At 43.6% G+C, this 19449-nt stretch overlaps 1 long non-coding RNA gene across 3 annotated transcripts in view; it reads left to right on the top strand.

The window, feature by feature from the left end:
- Positions 1-19449, top strand: part of LOC133242736 (uncharacterized) — a 59744-nt gene that overhangs the window by 29232 nt on the left and 11063 nt on the right. The window contains exons 1-2 of one of the 3 annotated variants that reach the window (XR_009734885.1): positions 1584-12475; positions 12657-13074. This is a non-coding gene — a long non-coding RNA (uncharacterized LOC133242736). Of the gene's footprint in view, positions 1-1583; positions 12476-12656; positions 13075-19449 lie in introns of those variants that run through there. The other 2 variants (XR_009734887.1, XR_009734886.1) reach the window with 2 other exon arrangements.

Raw genomic sequence — 19449 nt, 5'->3', positions numbered from 1 at the left:
GGAAAAGACTGACTCTCACACTAACATAGTAAACTGATGGCTGAGATTAAAATACACATCAAATGGTGAAAAGATGATATGTGTGTGTGTGTGTGTGTGAATTTTCTGATGGCAAGGGAGGGAAGGAAGCAAAGGGGTGGGCACCTGAGTGGGGAGGGATGTGGGGTTCCAAGAGCTGAGGGAACAGACCCTCAGGTCCCCAGTTAGCCAGAGAGTAGAGGTCTCGACTGGGCCTGGAGTCTGCACTGAAGGTGAATTACCCTGCTTAACAATTGATCTCAGCGGCAAGGAGTAGTGGTGCGGTGTTACGGCCATTGTTTGGTGTTGTGGAGTGACATTAGGGACTAGATTGCCAAAACCCAGATGGGAAGAGGGCTTCACATGAGGATGGTGAATGTCATACTTCCCCTGAGTGAGGCAGGCAGAAATCACCTCCTGGCCACTTACGTCTTATAGGGCTTTATTGCATCACTCACCTATGCTGTCACCTAAAGGTGCTCAGGAGTACAAATAAAACCCACAATAAGCACTCCCAAAGATTAAAATAATGTTTGGAGGGATCAGACCAAATATCAGTTAGGCCACTGTTATCCTAAGACATTTGTGGGAGCAGTGTTTTCCCAAGGACAGGGTAGTGGAGGTGGCCTAATCCTGGTTCAGATGACTAACAGGATCACGACACACAGATAATGTTTTTGGGTTTGGGGTACCATGCAGTTTGTGGGATCTTAGTTCCCTGACCAGGGAATGATCCAGTTCCCCTTCTAGTGAAAGCATGGTGTCCTAACCACTGGACAGCCAGAGAAGTCAGGACAGACTTTTGATTAAAGTATTAATATAAGACTGTGTAAAAGCTGGTCTTATATTTATCACTATCCCCTAATATTTCTAAATAGCTAGTCATAAAACATTCTTCCCCCATAAACTCTATTGTAAGTCCAAGTTCTACAAGTTTTCATGGTTTAAAAAGAAGAGTATCGAAAAGATGTTCAACATCACTCATTATCAGAGAAATGCAAATCAAAACCACTATGAGGTACCATTTCACTCCAGTCAGAATGGCTGCGATCCAGAAGTCTACAAGCAATAAATGCTGGAGAGGGTGTGGAGAAAAGGGAACCCTCTTACACTGTTGGTGGGAATGCAAACTAGTACAGCCACTATGGAGAACAGTGTGGAGATTCCTTAAAAAACTGGAAATAGAACTGCCTTATGATCCAGCAATCCCACTGCTGGGCATACACACTGAGGAAATCAGAAGGGAAAGAGACACGTGTACCCCAATGTTCATTGCAGCACTGTTTATAATAGCCAGGTCATGGAAGCAACCTAGATGCCCATCAGCAGATGAATGGATAAGAAAGCAGTGGCACATATAAACAATGGAGTATTACTCAGCCATTAAAAAGAATACATTTGAATCAGTTCTAATGAGGTGGATGAAACTGGAACCTATTATACAGAGTGAAGTAAGCCAGAAAGAAAAACACCAATACAGTATACTAACACATATATATGGAATTTAGAAAGATGGTAACAATAACCCTGTGTATGAGACAGCAAAAGAGACACCGAAGTATAGATCAGTCTTATGGACTCTGTGGGAGAGGGAGAGGGTGGGGAGATTTGGGAGAATAGCATTGAAACATGTATAATATCATGTATGAAACAAGTCGCCAGTCCAGGTTTGATGTACGGTACTGGATGCTTGGGGCTGGTGCACTGGGACGACCCAGAGGGAGGGTAGGGGAGGGAGGAGGGAGGAGGGTTCAGGATGGGGAACGCGGGTATACCTGTGGCAGATTCATTTCGATATTTGGCAAAACTAATAAAATACTGTAAAGTTTAAAAATAAAATAAAAAAAAGAAGAGTATCGAATATTTAATTTGGTGTTAACTTTAGTTTTGAAGTGTTTGAATAGTTTCAAGGAGTAGTCAATCAAATATGGAGATATATAAGGCAGAGTCTCTACCAGAGGAATCCCGTGTGTTTTCAGAAAGCATTTTAGAAACAATTAAAACAGAGTTTCACCATCAGCATCAAAAGAGTTGAGTTCAGATTTTAAGTCATTGCTACGGTATCTTTTATCTTAGCTGCAGCTCTCTAGTAAAATCTTTCTGGCACTTTAACTCCTGAGGGACACAGTTGATGATTCAAAGTCAGTCACTAAATGTGATTTAAAATCATTAAGAGTGAAGGAGACCCTGGGTTTGTTGTCCTTTCAAAGGAAGTGGGAGAACTATCAACTCTGCCTGTGAAAATTAGTCAGGTTAAGTAGGTTCAAGGATGATATGGACAGAGAGCCCTGATAGGTGGGTGCTCTGATTCCAGCTATGTATATATTATCACCATTTAACACTATCACACTTTAATGCCCTGTTGCAGGACTGACTGAAATACTTGCTGTTACAGGAAGGTAACAGATTACTAGGCCTGAAGAGCTGAAAGTGAAAGTTGCTCAGTCGTGTCCGACGGTTGGGGACCCCATGGACTATACAGTCCTTGGAATTCTACAGGCCAGAATACTGGAGTGTTTAGCCTTTCCTTACTCCAGGGGATCTTCCAAGCCCAGGGATCAAGCCCAGGCATCCCACATTGAAGGCAGATTCTTCACCAGCTGAGCCACCAGGGAAGCCGAAGAATGCTAGAGTGGTTAGCTTATCCCTTCTCCAGCAGAGCTTCCTTACCCAGCAATTGAACTGATGTCTACAGCTTTGCAGACAGAATCTTTCCCAACTGAGCTATCAGTAAAGTCCTGATGTAGGCCAAAAGTGGAGGTTAGAAGGCCTTGTTTCCCTAAAGTAGTGATGGTATATATTTTAATATCTGTGGATATACTGCCACCTTGCAGAAAGAATTGAGGATGCATAGAGTTTAAAAAGGATCCAAAGACTCTTAGGGTTAAAAGAGAAAACCATAAACACTAAGTCATGAGTTGAGAAAGGGTATACCCATTTAGATCAACAACAATATATCAATATTAGACGCCTGTAGCTCTCCTGGAAAAGGACAGTATATTGTGATTCAAACATGACAAATCCTATTGCAAATGCTGTGTTGTATGGGGTTGGGGGTTTGCTCATTAGCACTCACTAAGAGAAATAGAAATGCTTTATACTTCCACTTATACAGGTTCGCTATGAATACATTCCAACTGACCCCTCTAGCTGTGGCCATAACAACCTCTATTGACTGATACAATGATTTCCCTAAGACCTTCTACTTTCCTCTATGCCTGTGTCCATCCTATCTTCTGTGACTCAGAAACTAGCAACCATCTGAGGCCAGCCCAATGGTCATCTCTCAAGGAAATGTTCTTAATGATTCTCTTGTGTATTACTATATTCACATTCTCTAATCACTTGCATTTCATTGCATGCAGTTTGTAGGATAGATTTTTGAGTATGTATGTTATCAGACATGCATGCCAGAGAGGTAAATGGATTAGAAATCAACAGTGTGGTGATATAAAATATTATCAGAAGTTGGATTATCCAAGACTGTAAGGGAGAGAATCACTCTCTTCTGCCAAGTATGTCCAAGAATCTGTTAGAAAATATAGTAAAACCCATAAACTAGAGAGTGGATCAGAAGTCAAAGGAACTTAAATGAGAAGCTTATTTTATCAGTAGTCAAGAGGAACACTATGTCTTTGTATTAAGTCCACCCATTTGCTTGACACCAAATGCAAAAGCCAAAGCAGTGCCCATGGACTCATGCTAAGTGCACAATACTGATGGCCCAGAGGCTTCTCTTGATTGGCAAATGTCAAGAGCAAGTCTATGTCCCTAGGGTCAGAATGCATCTGCCCAGGATCACAACCACGTTATCAGCGGGAATCACATGGGAGTGCCCAAACTTTACATGTTCCTGGCCAAGTCCCTCACTCCAGTGTCTTTCCGACAGGCTTGTCACTCATTACTGCCTTGAGCTGATCAAGATTAAGTTTCCCCTCACCATCTCTTCAATTAACTGCTTTGGGCAACTAGAAATCTGAAAGCAAAAGATTAAAATAGGACCCTTACCTTATACCACATAAAAAACTAAACTCAGAATTGATTAAAGTTTTAAATGCAAGATCTGAAACTATAAATCAACTAGAAGAAAACATCCTGGAGAAGTTGTAAACATTGGTCTTAGAAGTGATTTTATGTATGTGACACCAAAAGCATAGGCAACAAAAGCAAGAATAGAAAAGTAGGACGACTTCAAACGATTAAACTGCCTCCCCCAAAGAACATCAAAAACACATCTACATAGAAGCCAAGCTGATGGTTACCAAATGGCAAGTTGGGACAGGGGGAGGAATTGGGAATTGGGGATTAACCTATATATAGACACCAGTATGTATAAAATAGATAACCAAGAAGGAACTGCTACAAATCCACAGGCAACTCTGCTAGAAATTCTGTAATAGCATACATGGAAAAAAAAATTGTAAAGGAATGGATATATGTGTGTGTGCCTGGGCAAGCTCAGTTTATTCAGATGTGCCCTACTCTTTGTGACCCTATGGACTGTAGCCTGCTAGGCTACTCTGTCCATGAGTTTCTCCAGGCAAAAATGCTGGAGAGGCTTGTCGTGTCCTTCTGAGCATATCTTCCCAACCCAGGGATTGAACCCAAATCTCCTTCATTGCAGGGTGATTTTTTTAAAAACTGAGCCAAGTGGGAAGACCAAATACATGTATATGTAAAGCTGAATTACTTTGCTGGACACCTGAAACACAACATGGTAATTCAAATATATTCGAATAAGAAAAAAAAAAAAAAGTATCCATCGACATGTAGAACAATTAGCTCAAAAAACTAATTGGAAAATACAGAAAGATTTCCAAACTTATTCTGAAAGAAAGATCCACAGGGAACAGGGTATAATGGGAAAATGATGATTCCAGTCCTTACATGTGCCCATGGGAGAGCACTCAGAATATAAGGGAGATTACACGGTTGGAGATATGCCCTGGGTGTGAGTGGTTCGAGCCCAATATTGGACACACAAGTCCTGGGTCTGACACAGGAAAGAGAAACACCCTTAGATGGTTGCAGGGCTATGCAGACTAACAGGAGGTCTGTGGGAAGCCCGGACTTCCCCCTCCAAGAGCATGTGCTCAGGGCCTTGCTCCCAAGCCACAATGAAGAGGACAGATGGAGACCGCATTTGTGGATGCCTGTTTTCCCAAAACTGCCCACCCTTACACATGCCCTGCTTACCCCATGTGGCTGATCTGCACTGGAGCAGGGGCTGCCATGACCAGGCAGACAGCTGGGATGTGGGAAACAGAGATGCATCTGGCCTAGGCCGGCATGTGGGTAGAAGAGCCGGGGTCATGCTCATGGAGGGCACTTACATAGGCAGCATATCAGGAGAAGTCCTGATTTCTGATGGAGGCCAGACTGCCACAGCAGATGACCCAGTATGTGCGCAGAGCCCATCAGGGCCTCATCTGCCCAATAGCACCCCTCTACAACAGGGCAGGGATTGCAGAAGCTGGGGGAAGTGATCAGCTGTGAGGGACCAAGAGGTCTCAGACCAGAAGGTATGTTTAAGCAGGGCAGGAGATGCTACTGATGGTGATGGCACGTTTGAGGTAGCCTGGATCTCTGTAAGCAGCCAGCCTGCAGATTTGCTCCTTTTGTTATTTTTCTAACCAGAACATGCTCCTCTTGTCCCTCTGTGGCAAGGGTTGCAGTGCTGGGAAAGGGGAGCGTATATACTTCAGGGAACACAGCCAGATCTGGCGTGACATTCAGGGCTTCTGCTCCAGAAACTTGGGATCCCACCCTGCCCCCAATAGGACAGTGAAAGCCACTGAGGAAAAGGAAGTCTCTGCCTCACATCTGGCTTCAGACCTTTTACCACTGAACTTCCCAGCCATAGGTGCTGGCACACCCTAAGGAAAGATGTGGCTTGTGGTCCATCAAATCCAGCCCCATCCCACCCTTCTCCCTCTGACTATGGTACAGACTGTACAGTGATGCTCCACCACAAGATCACCCCTTCAAGACCATAATACATAATTGATGCACTTAAATTCAGAGAGGCAGAGACAAATGGGAAGACAGAAGGACTGGTCTCCACTGAAAGACTGCGAGGAAGTCATTTCAGTTTTCAGTCGTGTCTGATTCTTTGTGACACCATGAACCGCAGCACACCAGGCCTCCCTGTCCATCACCAACTCACGGAGTCCACTCAAACCCATGTCCATTGATTTGGTGGTGCCATCTAACCATCTCTTCCTCTGTCGTCCCCTTCTCCTCCTGCCCTCAATATTTCCCAGCATCAGTGTCTTTACCAATGAGTCAGCTCTTCACATCAGGTGGCCAAAATATTGGAGTTTCAGTTTCAACATTAGTCTTTCCAGTAAACACTCAGGGCTGATATGCTTTAGGATGGACTGGTTGGATCTCCTTGAAGTCCAAGGGACTCTCAAGAGTCTTCTTCAACACCAGAGTTCAAAAGCGTCAATTCTTTGGAGCTCAGCTTTTTTATAGTCCAACTCTCTATCCATACCTGACCACTGGAAAAGCAATAGCCTTGACTAGACAGACATTTGATGCCAAAGGAATGTCTCTTCTCTTTATTTTTTATTTTTAACATACATTTATTTACTTTAATGGGAGGTTAATTACTTTACATATAGTATTGTGTTTGCCATACATCAACATCAACCTGCCACAGGTGTACATGTGTTCCCAGTCCAGTACCCTCCTCCCACCTCCCTCCCCATACCATCCCTCTGGGTCATCCCAGTGCACCAGTCTAAGCATCCTGTATCAAGCATCAAACCTGGACTGGCGATTCATTTCATAAATGATATTATACATGTTTCAATGCCATTCTCCCAAATCACACCACCGTCTCCCACAGAGTCTCTGCTTTTTAATATGCTGTCTAGGTTAGTCATAACTCTACTTGCAAGGAGTAAGCTTCCTTTAATTTCATGGCTGCAGTCACCATCTGCAGTGATTTTGGAGCCCAGAAAAGTAAACTCAGCCACTGTTTCAACTGTTTCCCCATCTACTTGCCATGAAGTGATGGGACCAGATGTCATGAACTTCGCTTTCTGAATGTTGAGGTTTAAGCCAACTTTTTCACTCTCTTCTTTCACTTTCATCAAGAGGCTCTTTAGTTCTTCTTCACTTTTTGCCATAACGGTGGTGTCATCTGCATATCTGAGCTTATTGATATTTTTCCCGGCAATCTTGATTCCAGCTTGTGCTTCCTCCAGCCCAGTGCTTCTTTTGATGCACTCTGCATATAAATTACATAAGCAGAGTGACAATATACAGCCTTGATGTACTCTTTTTCCTACTTGGAAGCAATCTGTTGTTACTTGTCCAGTTCTAAATGTTGCTTCTTGACCTGCATAGAGGTTTCTCAAGAGCCAGGTCTGGTGGTCTGCTATTCACATCTCTTTCAGAATTTTCAACAGTTTACTGTGATCCACACAGTCAAAGGCTTTGGCATAGTCAATAAAGCAGAAATAGATATATTTATGGAACTCTCTTGCTTTTTCCATGATCCAGCAGATGTTGACAATTTGATCTCTGATTCCTCTTCCTTTTCTATAACCAGCTTGAACATCTGCAAGTTCATGATTCACATTTTGCTGAAGCCTGATTTGGAGAATCTTAAGAATTACTTTACTGGCATGTGAGATGAGTGCAATTGTGCGGTAGTTTGATCATTCTTTGGCGTTGCCTTTCTTGGGGATTGGAGTGAAAACTGACCTTTTCCAGTCCTGTGGCCACTGCTGAGTTTTCCAACTTAGCTGGCATATTGAGTGCAGCACTTTCACTTCATCATCTTTCAGGATTTGAAATAGCTGAACTGGAATTCCATCACCTCCACTAGATTTGTTCATAGTGATGCTTTCTAAGGCCCACTTGACTTCACATTCCAGGATATGTGGCCCTAGGTGTGTGATCACACCATCATGATTATCTGGGTCATGAGGATTTTTTTTTTTTTTTTGTACAGTTCTTCTGGGTATTCTTTTCACCTCTTCTTAATATCTTCTGCTTCTGTTAGGTCCACATACTTTCTGTCCTTTATTGAGCCCATCTTTGCATGAAATATTCCGTTGGTATCTCGAATTTTCTTGAACAGATATCTAGTCTTTCCCATTCCATTGTTTCCTCTATTTATTTGCATTGATCACTGAGGAAGGCTTTATTATGTCTTCTGGCTATTCTTTGGAACTCTGCATTCAGATGCTTATATCTTTCCTATTCTCCTGTGCTTTTCTCTTCTCTTCTTTTCACAACTATTTGAAAGCCATCCCCAGACAGCCCTTTTGCTTTTTGGCATTTCTTTTCCATGGGGATGGTCTTGATCCCTGTCTCCTGTACAATGTCATGAACCTCCATCCATACTTCTTCAGGCACTCAATCTGTCAGGTCTAGTCCCTTAAATCTATTTCTCACTTCCACTGTATAATCCTAAGGGATGGATTTACGTCATACCTGAATGGCCTAGTGGTTTTCCATACTTTCTGCAATTTAAATCTGAATTTGGCAATAAGGAGCTCATGATCTGAGCCACGGTCAGCTCCCAGTCTTGTTTTGCTGACTGTATAGAGGTTCTCCATCTTTGGTTACAAACGATATAATCAATCTGATTTCAAAGTTGACCATCTGGTGATGTCCTTCTGTATAGTCTTTTCTTGTGTTGTTGGAAGAGGGTGTTTTCTATGACCAGTGTGTTCTCTTTGCAAAAATCTTTTTGCCTTTGCCCTGCTTCATTCCATACTCCAAGCCAAATTTTCCTGTTACTCCAGGTGTTTCCTGACTTCCTACTTTTGCATTCCAGTCCAGTATAATGTAAAGGATAACTTTTTTGCGTGTGAGTTCTAAAAGGTTTTGTCAGTCTTTATAGAACTGTTCAACTTCAGCTTCTTCATCATTACTTGTTGGGGCATAGACTTGGATTACTGTGATATTGAATTGATTGCCTTGGAAACGAACACAGATCATTCTATAATGTTTGAGACTGCATCCAGCTATCGCATTTTGGACTGTTTTGTTGACCATGATGGCTACTCCATTTCTTCTGAGGGATTCCTACCTGCCGTAGTAGATAGAATGGTCATCTGAGTTAAATTCACCCATTCCAGTCCATTTTAGTTCACTCATTCCTAGAATGGTGATGTTCACTCTTGCCATCTCCTGTTTGACCACTTCCAATTTGCCTTGGTTCATGGACTTAACATTTCAGGTTCCTATGCTATATTGCTTTTTATAGCATTAGACCTTTCTTCTGTCACCAGTCACATCTACAACTGAGTATTGTTTTTGCTTTGGCTCAATCTCTTCATACCTTCTGGAGTTATTCTCCACCGATCTCCAGTAGCATATTGGGCACCTACTCATCTGGAGAGTTCCTCTTTCAGTATCCTATCAGTTTTCCTTTTCATACTGTTCATGTGAATTTCAAGGCAAGAATACGGAAGTGGATTGCCCTTCCCTTCTTCAGTGGATCACATTCTGTCAGACCTCTCCACTATGACCCGACCAACTTGGGTGGCCCCACAGGGCCTGGCTTAATTTCATTGAGTTAGACAAGGCTGTGGTTCTAGTGTGATTAGTTTGACTAGATTTCTGTGATTCTGGTTTCAGTGTGTCTGCCCTCCGATGCCGTCTTGCAACACCTACTGTCTTACATGGGTTTCTCTTATCTTGGATCTGGGGTACCTCTTCATGGCTACTCCAGCAAAGTGCATCCACTTCTCCTTACCTTGGACGAGGTATATCTCCTCACTGCCACCACTCCTGACCTTGACGTGGAGTAGCTCCTCTAGTCCCTTCTGTGCCCATGCAGCCACCACTCCATTAACGTGTGGTATCAGTCTTGATTATTCACTAGAAGGACTGATGCTGAAGCTCCAACTCCAATATTTTGTCCACCTGATGCAAAAAACTGTCTCATTGGAAAAGATCCTGATGCTAGGTAGGAATGAAGGCCAAGGAGAAGGGAATGAGAGAGGATGAGATTGTTGGAAGGTATTGGGGATTTGATGAACTTGAGTTTCAGCAAGCTCTGGGAGTTGGTGATGGACAAGGAATCCTGGTGTGCTGCAGTCCATGGGTTTGCACACATTCGGACACAACTGAACAAATGAAATGAACTGATTGCAGTATGGAGAATGCTTTGAACACATGTTCTTAACGTGTCTCAAAATGGAACAGAAAAAGATATTTCATTAACATGGAAGATAAGGGGGGTGTGCAGTAACTATGTGTATGTGTGTAAGTTTGTGTGTGTGTGTGTGTGTGTGTGTGTGTGAGTGTGAGATGGGGAAAGAGGTGAGGATGGATGAACAAACCGCATGATGGAGCAGTTTGACAGGAAGTGTTTCTGTAGTGAGCTGATTGTTAGAATGAGCTGTTAAAGGAGTAGGAAATGTCTGATTCTTAGTGCTTACTCAAGCGTGGGGGAAAGCTGAAGTTCAGAGGAGAGAAGCATGGCTAAAGTTTAGCCAAGCCTAGTCAGTGGGTATGTTATGGATGACTGTGAGCTCTTGGCCAGTCTCTGCTGTTGTTTAAGAGAGGCCAAGTCAGCCCTTCGACAGGATGGTTGTTATCAAAATTGCAAATCCATGTGCTTGATGCAGAATGAGGCCCATCAAAACTAAATGTTAGAGTTTGTAAAAGGGAAAGGTTTATTACAGATTCATACAAGGATGTGGATGGCTCTTGTCCTAAGAACCCAATAACTGAATGCTTTCAGTTAAGTACATGTAAAAGCAAATGTTAGAGAGAGTTGTGGTAAGTTGTCACAGACATTTTGGTGTCATATCCTTAGTGCTTAAACTTAGGTCATGATCAGGTAATAATGTTCCTGTATATCTCTACCAGTCAAATGTTATTTTCTGTCATTCTTGCCCTGTCAAGAGAGGGCAAAGTCTCAAGGCACAATTTTCACCTTGAAATGTCCCATTCTGGATAAGCAGAAACAGATCTCATTTGGCAGCTCCTTCAGGGCAAGGTTCCCACATTCTGCCCAGCTCTCATCCTTGATGGAGCCAGGCACCCAATCCAATAGGTCCTGTCTCCTCAGGCTGTCCAAGTGAGGAGACCAGTTCTCAGAGACTGAGGCCCAGGAAGATGGCCACTGCTAGTAGACTGCAGACACAGGGATGGTGGAGAGGTTCACTGCTCCTCAAGGCCTGGGCCAAGGCTACTGGAGGGCCTTAGTGAGGGCTCTGGAGCACTACAGGATGTCGTCCCCAGTCTATTCCCTGGGACCTCCAGCTCACCCACTGGCCCAAAGCTAGGTGATCTCCAGGCCCTCCAAAAGAATGCCAGAGTCTGCCTCTTCTCTTACTTTCCAGCTGATGACCACCACACCACCCTTCCTTAATCACTTCCCCAATACTCCCTTCTTGACAGTAACTGGGGGGCAGGGCCCACTGTGGTGCTGATCAATAGCTGAGCAGGACAACGAATGGTCACTCATTGACAGTTGGCTGCTTGTGAATGGGGCCATCTGAGGCACCAAGCAAGGCTGAGCTACACCTGTTGCCTAGCCACAGTGTGGGATGAAATGAAGCACATCAATGGCTAACTGCATAGGGCTGTGCACACTCTGCTCTGTTACATTTTGAAGAGAATAAGAATCACTGTGAGCTTAAGGTTTGTCAAAGTAGTTCTCAAGGTGGGCTAGCTTTCACATTCTTGTTGGCTTTGAAATATTAGCTATAATATATGCTGCAAATGCAATCATGTGGAAGCTGTGGGAGGAGCATAAAGATAAGCACTGCTGACTGGCATGCCTGGGAAAACAATGAAAAGAATGATGTACAAAAGGTAAACAAGCATGTGAAATCAAAATCTGAGGTGGGAAAGGAGTTGTAGAAGAGACTTAAGCACACTGGACCCAACGTATCCTTATGGAACAGAGCAGCCTGAAAACAGCCATTAGCAGGTAGACATTGCTTTGCAGTATTATTCCACATCCTGTTACTAAGTGACAGGTCTTGCTCAGCAATTGGACAGTGCATCACTCGGCCCTGCCAATAAGCAACGAACTATCAGTGAGATACCTACTGGTACTTCTCCTGCTCAGCTAATGTTCAGAGAAGAAACACCATGTCCCTGAATCACCACTCCCCAGAATCAGACACACAGTGGTGTCAGGGGTCAGAAAGTTGTATCATGGCCTCCCTCAGCACCCACTAACCCATGTTGATGGGCACAGTGGTACATTGTGATGTCTAAGACCCCAAAGCCACCATTGGCTGGGGGAGTGCCTAGCTGACCAATCAGATTGAAGGGTGTGGTTCCTCATTGTTCTCAGAAGGTGTATATAAGGAGGTCAGAGGCAGAGATTCTGGGTTCGGCCATTTCATGCTATCATCATAAGGTAACCAGGAAGCCACGGCAGCCAAGAAGAGTTCCAATGCAGTATTCTTCAAGGGTGAAAGGATGAAAGAAGACCCTTTGTAAACAGAGATACAAAGGCACTGTGAAGGTAAGTTGATTCCATCTATGCTCCCCACATTCTCCATTGACTTTGCTGCCCAAGACCTCTACACTGTCCTTGCCTGCCACAAAAGCCCTCATCAGCCCACATCCCTTTTCATGAAATCTCCCTTCCAACTCAGATGTTATACCCTTTCCTCAAAACTAATACCCTTCTCTTGTCTTTCAAGGCACAGAATATGACCATGAGGGTCAGAATACCGTTGAAAGGAACCTTGAAAAAGAAAATCCGGTCATATACCACTCAGTCGTAGAAGGTGAATAAAACAAGAAAACCAAACAGTTTTTTCTGTTCCTGTCCACGTAAGAAACTGAATCAAAGCCGAAAAGGGTACCAAAATATGAGGCAGAGTCAAAGAAGGAGGCAGAATCAAAAGAGAAGGTAAGCTCAGCCACCCCAGAATGAGAGACCCTGGAGAAGTACAACCTAGGCAGCCAGTAACTGAATAGAAAAGGTCACACAGTTTACAGTTGCGTCCCAGAGGTCTGCTTTCATAGAAATGGCCAACCAGGAAAAGACTGACTCTCACACTAACATAGTAAACTGATGGCTGCAATTAAAATACACATCAAATGGTGAAAAGATGATATTTGTGTGTGTGTGAATTTTCTGATGGGAAGGGAGGGAAGGAAGCAAAGAGGTGGGCACCTGAGTGGGGAGGGATGTGGGGTCCCAAGAGCTGAGGGAACAGACCCTAAGGTCCCCAGTTAGCCAGAGAGTAGAGGTCTCGACTGGGTCAGGAGTCTGCACTGAAGGTGAATAACCCTGCTTAATAATTGATTTCAGCGGCAAGGAGTACTTGTGCGGTGTTACTGCCATTGTTTGGGGTGTGGAGTGACATTAGGGTCTAGATTGCCAGAACCCAGATGGGAAGAGGGCTTCACATGAGGATGGTGAATGTCATACTTCCCCTGAGTGAGGCAGGCAGAAATCACCTCCTGGCCACTTACATAATATCGGGCTTTGTTGCTTCACTCAGCTATGCTGTCAGCTAAAGATGCTCAGGAGGCACAAAATGCAGATACAACTAAAACCCACAATTAGCACTCCCAAAGATTAAAATAATGTTTGGAGGCATCAGACCAAATATCAATTAGGCCACTGTTATCCAAAGAAATTTGTTGGACCAGTGTTTTCCCAAGGGCAGGGCAGTGGAGGTGGCCCAATTCTACTGCAGATGACTAACAGGATAACGACGCACATATAATGTTTTTTGGTAGAGGGCACCATGCAGTTTATGGGATCTTAGTTCCCTGACCAGGGATTGAACCGGTTCCCCTTCTAGTGAAAGCATGGAGTCCTAACCACTGGACAGCTGGAGAAGTCAGGACAGAGACTTTTGATTAAAGTATTAATATAAGACTGTGTAAAAGCTGGTCTTACATTGAAACATGTAGAATATCATGTAAGAAACGAGTTTCCAGTCCAGGTTCGATGCGCGATACTGGATGCTGGGAGGAGGGTTCAGGATGGGGAACACATGTATGCCTGTGGCGGATTCATTTTGATATTTGGCAAAACTAATACAATTATGTAAAGTTTAAAAGCTGGTCTTATATTTATCACTATCCCCTAATATTTCTAAATAACTAATCATAAAACATTCTTCCCCAATAAACTCTATTGTAAGTCAAATTCTACAAGTTTTCATGGTTTAAAAAGAAGAGTATCGAATATTTCATTTGGTGTTAACTTTAGTTTTGAAGTGTTTGAATAGTTTCAAGGAGTAGTCAATCAAATATGGAGATATGTATAAGGCAGAGTCTCTACCAGAGGAATCCCGTGTGTTTTCAGAAAGCATTTTAGAAACAATTAAAACAGAGTTTCACCATCAGCATCAAAAGAGTTGAGTTCAGATTTCAAGTCAATGCTACGGTATCTTTTATCTGGACTGCAGCTCCCTAGTTAAATCTTTCTGGCACTTTAACTCCTGAGAGACACAGTTGATGATTCAAAATCAGTCACTGAATGTGATTTAAAATCATTAAGAGTGAAGGAGACCCTGGGTTTGTTGTCCTTTCAAAGGAAGTGGGAGAACTATCAACCCTGCCTGTGAAAATTAGTCGGGCAAGCAGCTACAAGGATGATATGGACAGGGAGCCCTGATAGGTGGGTGCTCTGATTCCAGATCTGTATATATTATCACCATTTAACACTATCACATTTTAATGCCCTGTTTTAGGACTGACTGAAATACTTGCTGTTAGGGGAAGGTAACAGATGACTAGGCCTGAACAGCTGAAAGTGAAAGTTGCTCAGTCGTGTCTGACAGTTGGTGACTCCATGGACTTTACTGTCCATGGAATTCTCCAGGCGAGAATACTGGAGTGGTTAGCCTTTCCTTACTCCAGGGGATCTTCCTAACCCAGGGACCAAAAACAGGCATCCCACATTGAAGGCAGATTCTTCACCAGCTGAGCCACAAGGGAAGCCAAAGAATGGTAGAGTGGTTAGTTTATCCCTTCTCCAGCAGAGCTTCCCTACCCAGGAATTGAACTGATGTCTACAGCTTTGCAGGCAGAATCTTTCCCAACTGAGCTATCAGGAAAGTCCTGAGGTGGACCAGAAGTGTAGGTTAGAGGGCCTTGTTTCCCTAAAGTAGCGCTGGTATATATTTTAAGATCCATGGATAAACTGCCACCTTGCAGAAAGAATTGAGGATGCATAAAGTTTAAAAAGGATCCAAGACTCTTAGGGTTAAAAGAGAAAACCATAAACACTAAGTCATGAGTTGAAAAAGGTTATATCCATTTAGATCAATAACAATAATACAATATCAGATACCTGTAGCTCTCCAGGAAAAGGACAGTATTTTGTGACTCAAACACGACAAGTCCTATTGTAAATTCTGTGTTGTATGGGGGTGAGAGATTTGCTCTTTAGCACTCACAAACAGTAGAAGAAACTCTTTATACTTCCACTTATACAGGTTCTTCATGAATAGATTCCAACTGACCCGTCTTGCTGTGGCCATAACAATCTCTATTGACTGATACAATGAATTCCCTAAGACCTAATTTCCTCTATGCCTGTGGTCATCCTATCTTCTGTGACTCAGAAACTAGCAACCATCTGAGGCCAGCCTAATCGCCACCTCCCAAGAAATGTTCTTAATCATTCTCTTGTGTATTAATATTTTCACGTTCTCTAATCACTTGCAGTTCATTACATGCAGTTTGTAGGATAGATTTTTGAGTATGTATCTTATCAGAAATGCATGCCAGAGGGTAAACAGATTAGAAGTCAACAGTGTGGTGATATAAAATATTATCAGAAGTTAGATTATCTAAGACTGTAAGGGAGAGAATCACTCTCTTCTGCCAAGTATGTTCAAGAATCTGTTTGAAAATATAGTAAAATCCATAAACTAGAGGGTGAATCAGAAGTCAAAGGAACTTAAATGAGAAGCTTATTTTATCAGTCGTCAAGAGGAACTCTATGCCTTAGTATTAAGACCACCCATTTGCATGACACAGAATGCAAAAGCCAAAGCAGTGCCCATGGACTCATGATGAGTGCACAATACTGCTGGCCCAGAGGCTTCTCTTGATTGGCAGAGGTCAAGAGCAAGTCTATGTGCCTAGGGTCAGAACGCATCTGCCCAGGATCACATCCACGTATCAGCGGGAATGAAGTGGGAGTCGCCAAACTGTACTAGCTTCTGGCCAAGTCCCTCACTCCAGTGCCTTTCCTACAGGCTTGTCACTCATTACTGCCTTGAGATGATCATGATTAAGTTTCACCTCACCATCTCTTCAATTACCTGCCATGGGCAACTAGAAATCTGAATGCAAAAGATTGAAAGAGGACCCTTACCTTATACCACATAAAAAACTAAACTCAAAGTTGATTAAAGATTTTAAGGCAACATCTGAAACTATAAATGAGCTAGAAGAAAACATCCTGGAGAAGTTGTAAACATTGGTCTTAGAAGTGGTTTTATGTATGTGACCCCGAAAACATAGGCAACAAAAGCAAAAACAGAAAAGTAGGACTTCAAAAGATTAAACTGCCTCCCCCAAAGAACATCAAAAACACATGTACATAGAAGCCAAGGTAATGGTTCCCAAATGGTTGTTATGGTGGGGGGAGGAATTGGGAGTTGGGGATTAACATATATATAGACACCACTATATATAAAATAGATAACCAGCAAGGACCTCCTACAAAACCACAGGCAACTCTGCTAGAAGTTCTGTAACAACATAAATGGAAAAAGAATTTGTAAAGGAATAGATATATGTATGTGTGCTTGTGCAAGCTCAGTTGATTCAGATGTGCTCTACCCTTTGTGACCCTATGGACTGTAACCTGCTAGGCTACTCTGTCCATGAAATTCTCCAGGGCAGAATACTGAGGAATCTCGTCATGTCCCTCTAAGCATATCTTCCCAATCCAGGGATTGAACCCAAATCTCCTTCATTGCAGGGTGATTCTTTAACAACTGAGCCAAGTGAGAAGCCCAAATACATGTATATGTAAAGCTGAATCACTTTGCTGGACACCTGAAACACAACTGGTAAATCTAATATACTCGAATGAAAAAAAAAATATAAAAAGAATCCATCAACATGTAGAACAATTAGCTCAAAAAACTAATTGGAAAACGCAGTAAGATTCCCAAACTTACTCTCAAAGAAAGATCCACAGGGAACAGGGTATGAAGGGAAAAGAATGATTCAAGTCCTGAAATGGGCCCATGGGAGAGGATTCAGAATATAAGGGAGATTACACGGTTGGAGATATGCCCTGGGTGGTTTGAGTCGTATATTGGACACACAAGTCCTGGGGTCTGACACAGGGAAGAGAAACACCCTTAGATGGTTGCAGGGCTATGTGGACTAACAGGAGGTCTGTGGGAAGCCCAGACTCCCCCCTCCAGGAGCATGTGCTCAGGGGCTTGCTCCCAAGCCACAATGAAGAGGACAGATTGAGACCGCATTTGTGGATGCCTGTTTTCCCAACAAGGGCTGACACTTACACACGCCCTGCTTACTCCGTGTGGCCGATTTGCACTGGAGCAGGGTCTGCCATGACCAGGCAGACAGCTGGATTCTGGGAAACAGAGGTGCAACTGGCCCAGGGCGGCATGTGGTTGGAAGAGCCGGGGTCTTGCTCATGGAGGGCACTTACATAGGCAGCATATCAGGAGAAGTCCTGATCTCTGATGGAGGCCAGACTGTCACATCAGATGACCCAGTATATGCCCAGAGCCCATGAGGGCCTCACCTGCACAATAGCACACTCTTCAACAGGGCAGGGATAGCAGAGGCTGGGGGAAGTGATCAGCTGTGAGGGACCAAGAGGTCTCAGACCAGAAGCTATGATTAAACAGGGCAGGAGAGGCTACTGATGGTGATGGCACAGATGGCACGTTAGAGGTAGTCAGATCTCTGTAAGCAGCCAGCCTGGAGATTTGCTCCTTTTGTTATTTTTCTAAGCAGAACATGCTCCTCTTGTCCCTCTGTGGCTAGGGTTGCAGTGCTGGGAGAGGGGAGCGTACATACTTGAGGGAACACAGCCAGATCTGGCCTGACATTCAGGGCTTCTGCTCCAGAAACTTGGGATCCCACCCTGCCCCCAATAGGACAGTGAAAGCCACTGAGGAAAAGGAAGTCTCTGCCTCACATCTGGCTTCAGACCTGTTACCACTGAACTTCTTAGCCATAGGTGCTGGCACACCCTAAGGAAAGATGTGACTTGTGGTCCATCAAATCCAGCCCCACCCCCACACTCACCCCCACGGACTATGGTACAGACTGTACAGTGATGCTCCCCCACAAGCTCACCCCTTCAAGGCCATAATAGATAATTGATGCAGTTAAATTCAGAGAGGCAGAGACAAATGGGAAGACAGAAGGACTGGTCTCCACTGAAAGACTCAGAGGAAGTCAGTTCAGTTTGTCAGTCTTGTCTGATTCTTTGCGACACCATGAATCGCAGCACACCAGGCTTCCCTGTCCATCACCAACTCGCGGAGTCCACCCAAACCCATGTCCATTGAGTTGGCGATACCATCTAAACATCTCTTCCTCTGTCGTCCCCTTCTCCTCCTGCCCTCAGTATTTCCCTGCATCAGGGTCTTTACCAATGAGTCAGCTCTTCGCATCAGGTAGCCAAAATATTGGAGTTTCATTTTCAACATCAGTCTTTCCAATGAACACTCAGGACTGATATCCTTTAGGATGGACTAGTTGGATCTCCTTGCAGTTCAAGGGACTTTCAATAGTCTTCTCCAACACCACAGTTCAAAAGCATCAATTCTTTGGCGCTCAGATTTTTATAGTCCATCTCTCAATCCATAGCTGACCAGTGGAAAAACCATAGCCTTGACTAGACAGACCTTTGTTACCAAAGTAATGTCTCTGCTTTTTATTTTTAATATAAAATTATTTATTTTAATGGGAGGTTAATTACTTTTCATATGATATTGGTTTTCCCATACATACATGAACCTGCCACAGGTGTACATGTGTTCCCCATCCTGTACCCCCCTCCCACCTTCCTCCCCATCCCATCACTCTGGGTCATCCCAGTGCACCAGCCCCAAGCATCCTGTATCATGCATTGCACCTGGACTGGCGATTCGTTTCATATATGATATTATTCATGTTTTCCTGAAATTCTCACAAATCAACCCACCCTCTCCCACAGACTCTCTGCTTTTTAATATGCTGTCTAAGATAGTCATAACTCTACTTCCAAGAAGTAAGCTTCCTTTAATTTCATGGCTGCAGTCACCATCAGCAGTGACTTTGGATCCCAGAAAAATAAACTCAGCCACTGTTTCCACTGTTTCCCCATCTACTTCCCCTGAAGTGATGGGACCAGTTGCCATGATCTTTGCTTTCTGAATGTTGAGCTTTAAGCCAAAATTTTCACTCTCTTCTTTCACTTTCATCAAGAGGCTCTTTAGTTCTTCTTCACTTTCTGCCAAAATGGTGGTGTCATCTGCATATCTG

The sequence above is a fragment of the Bos javanicus genome, chromosome X, assembly GCF_032452875.1.
Source record: "Bos javanicus breed banteng chromosome X, ARS-OSU_banteng_1.0, whole genome shotgun sequence".
NCBI lineage: Eukaryota > Metazoa > Chordata > Mammalia > Artiodactyla > Bovidae > Bos > Bos javanicus.
The sequence above is the reverse complement of the archived record's forward strand: the minus strand, read 5'-3'. Positions and strand labels throughout refer to the sequence as shown.